Here is a 4,453-nt window from a genome sequence, read left to right as displayed (position 1 = left end):
GAGCATACGCATGTTTCTCAATAATATCATACCTCAGTTCAGCATCCCTCAAGTTTTTGCTGAAAAATGCTACTGGATGTTTTGAACCTTCTTCATCTACCTGCAATAACACTTCTGCAAGGTATCTTCAGAGGCAAATGAGAAAATATGGAACTCTTTGCTGTAATCTGGGCTGCTTAGTGTGGGAGCTTCCATAATGGCTTTCTTGATAGACTCAATGATTTTCTTTCTATATCTGTCCACTTGCTTTCTGCCCCTTTCTTCAGCATGGAGGTAACATGCTTTGCCAGTTCTGAAAAGTTTGGAATAACCCTCCTGACAAAATTAATTTTGTCGAGAAAGGATTGGATATCCTTCTTCGATCTAGGGATAGACAAAGTCTGTATTGCTTTGACTCTTTTTGGATCAATCTGAACACCTGCAGCAAATGAAATATGTCCTAAAATATTGCCTTCTTCTAAAGCAAATTGAGATTTTTTGGGATTGACTGAAATTCCAAACCTCTTGAACTTTAGAAACACTTTTTTCAAATGCTGAAAATGATTTTGATGGCTGCTAGAGTAAACTGTTATGTCATCAAGGTAGATAAGGACAAATTTATCCTTCTCTCCCACAAATGCTATATCCATAACTCTCTAAAAGGTTGCTCCAGCATTCATCAATCCAAAAGGCATCTTGCCATACATAAAAATGCCCCAAGGAGTGGTGAATGCAGTCTTTTCTTGATCATCTAGATGCACAACAATCTGATTAAAGCCTGAAAAACCATCCAAGAAAGACATTACTTTGGCTCCTAAGACCTTTTGCAGCAAATGCTCCATTTTTGGTAGGGGATAATTATCTTTCTTCGAGCATTTGTTCAAGTTTCTGAAATCAACACACAGTCTGATTTCTCCACTCTTCTTCCTCACCACCACTAGATTGGCTACCCATTTAGAATATCTAAGAGGAACTATGTGTTGTAGGGAAAAGTATCCGATTCGGATGACCCTATCCCACTCTAAGGGTGATAGTACCTCAGCAACAACTGTAAAGGAAACTACTGAAGGTTTACTTCTTTATGAAAGCAAAAGAGAATGAAAGAATGCACTAACCGTTGCCTTGCGCTTAATGTCGAATCCAAACTCTTCTCTATGGCTGCTTGCTCCCAGCTCCTTGCTCTATTGCTGGCCCAGCTACAATGAGATCCTGCAAAATAGCAAAGAAGGAAACTACAAGCAACATGCAATCATAACTGATTCAGGGATTAGTGTAAATCAAATATACAATCATCACAATATATCATTGAAACAAGAGCATATAGAAGAACCTCAATAGCTTTTATTAATGAAGAAGTAAAGGTTCTGAGAGTGTTACAACCATTGAAGGTCCTAATCCAGCAACACCTCCCAGCAGAAAGAATTTCTCCTCTTCACCTCCCTCAAGCAATCACCCAATAGCTCTATAGTGAAACCAACAGCATATCATTACTTTGCACAAAATTCCAGCCTCCTGAGATCATAGGAGAGAGCTCAATATATAGATGAATTGAGAAAGGATGAGTCAGCTTGCAACTGATGTGTAGCTGCCTTGTGTCCTCTCTCTCTTCAGTTGATCTTCAGTTCTTGAGTCCACTTGGAGAACTTTGCTTCCACTTGGAGAAACAGAGCCTCTGACTCATCACAAGGCGAAATCCCTGATCCAAGTGTCATTTTTGGAGCAATGACTCAGTGTGCCACTTGTCCAATCTCGCTCAACGCAGGTGGCCTTTGTTCTACCTGCTTTGCAACGCAGGTACACCATGGAGGAGTTGTGTTTCAGCGCAGAAGCCTAGTGGAGCACCTGCTTTGATTTCAGGATTGCTTGTTTTTGAGTGTTTCCAGGTGGAGAACTGATCTGAGAGCTGTTGGTTTGCTGACGTTGTTCCTCTAGGGGTAGGAACATCATGTTTAGGGAACTTTGGATCCCTTGGATTATTGACAATTCATACCTGTTGCTGTAAGGCACAAAATTGTCTATAACAGATGCCCCCTAAAGTATGAGGTCGTTTATCGGGTGAAATTCTTTATTAGGAGGATCCGAAGTTCATTCAATCTGCCGAGAAGTGTCCTGTAATAAGATACAATACAATACATTATTCTTTCATACTTTTTCATGATCTAGCTGAGGCGGGCATTCCCATGCTCAGCTTTATAAATACATTTTGGTACATAGAAAAGACGATCGTCTGATGGTAGACTGATAATTCTCTGCTGAAATTATCATCCTTTGAGAAGGATGATCATCTGTTGTAATGATGTACATATCAAATGTCTTTATATCCTGAATATATATCACAGCCCGGATGGATGAAACTAGATCTGGGGTCTTCAATCTCTTCCGATCTTCACTCGATGTACAAGTCGATCCATGTGAGAATTTCTTGAAGTCGAACATGGAAAGACATCGCTTGATTACCGGTCAATGATGTAAACCGTTAACAAGCGCGAGAGGAATCATCGATAAGGATGATGACCCTCAAGGTACGGCAGTACAATTCACATGGTGGGAATAAAGGACTTGGCGTCGACCACCATGCAAAATCTTCTGGTCGAAGGTCATTGATGTATACCTGTCGCCGGAAGTGAGAAACTTGCCATTGAGGCATGCAAGCTTCAAAGTACTGAAGGGGGTGTTCCTAGATCAAATCCTTGGATAGTGAGCTGATGTCGACAAGGAGCGATCCGTCAAAGGAGGGCCTTAATGAATCCCACATCAGTGACACGGAACGGAGCTAGTGATTGTGATGAGGTGAAAACAAACTGTGATGTATGATTCAGGGTGGCGGTCATGAAATGGATGAAGGACAATGTATGGCAGTGGATGGGACACGGTTGACTCTTTGCAGAACAACATCTCTTGAACATATAACGACACTGATGTGATGGATCGGTAGCATTACCCCAAATGTGGATGGTGTGGCGAGGACCATGGTTATGAGACCGGTGAATGAAACAACCCAACCCGATGTGATACGGAGGACAAAGTGTCATGTTCAAGAGCGACTTGCTACCATTAATGCTGTGAGGTTCTCCCAATTTTTCCCCAGTCATTGCTGACCAGTACCTCTTTATTTTTGTCAAGCTTGAGGAGGATAACATATGCTTGTTCTATAACCTGCCCTTCGGGCAAGCCCATCGCTATGTTTTAACGAGCCTAGCGATAGGGAAACTCGTTCTCGTCTAAAGACAAGTTTGTCGCTATTTAATAAATTTAACGAGTCTAACGACAAGGATAACTCGGTCCTTTTCATTTTTAGAGAGTCTGAAAAGGTACATAAAGTCGACTCCAAAATTCCTTTTTCGTCATCTAATCCCTTAAGTCCGAAAAAGTATAAAACAATACAGAAGGGATGAATTTTCGATTGCTTTAACGAGCCGAACAAAACAAGCGCTCGATCTTTTTGTGCAATAATCCCTCAGGTCCAAAAAGATTAAAATCTAGAGGAGGGATAGCTTCTCGGTCGCTTTAACGAGCTGGAAGGCCAAAACTCGGCAAACTTTTCATATTTTACGAGTCAGTGAAAAGAGCTCAAAGAAGACTCGTCTTTTGAGGAACGAGTGATGAACAGGGATAGCAGCAGATTCCAGGTACAGGTTGGAATTTTCCAATCACGGCAGTGTCACAAGGATGGCTAAGTGAAATCACTCTTCGCAGCTGTTCCTCAAAATGGGTAAACAAACATATGGAGATGAACGATTGGCCAAATGAACGGATGGAGGTGATGGCATATGAACACGACCAAGGGTTTTTAATATGGCAGTCAAAGGTTAGATTTCTTAAGGTTATTTACCGGTTCATTTTTTCTGGATGAGCTTGAACTGTAGGGAAAGATTGCTCACAATTTATGTTTATTTTTTAACGAGCAAGAACTCTGTACAAAAACTGCTCGATTATGGATGCCCCCAGCATAATAATGCAGACGAGGCATATGCCCCCTAAACTTTAAGGGGCAGTTCATTTTTTAACGAGCTTGAATGCATTCAAACCTTGCTCAATTATACCAGTCTTAATACAAGGAATGCTTTAGGTGAGGTAATCTTATTTAAGGAGCGATACCTCACTAATTACTCCAATTTGGCAGGTTTTAACTTTTGCCCTTCATCCTTTCTTTATGCAAGCTGGAAACGGCTAATCCTACGAGTTTAACGGGTTAGACCTACAGGTTTAAAGGGAGGACCTAAAAATTTAAAAAATAAATAGTCGTCCCGTGCTTGCACTCCAAAAGGTTCGCATGCCCCCAGGTATAAAGTATAATTTCAAGGCTGCCTTTCCTCTATCCCACCTCTGTTTTTCTACTTGTCGTCTTGCTATATTTTTAACGATACTTGTCTTCTCGTTATTTTTCGGTGCCGACGGTACTTGTCTTCCCATCAGTTCACTTTTTGATTTTTGCAAGATCGCAACAGATAAAACATTGGTTTTACGGAGGGAG

The sequence above is a fragment of the Pinus tabuliformis genome, chromosome Q (genome assembly GCF_031772625.1).
Source record: "Pinus tabuliformis cultivar Carrire ecotype Pingquan chromosome Q, CPIR1, whole genome shotgun sequence".
NCBI classification, from domain to species: Eukaryota; Viridiplantae; Streptophyta; class Pinopsida; order Pinales; family Pinaceae; genus Pinus; species Pinus tabuliformis.
Note: the sequence above shows the minus strand (reverse complement) of the source record.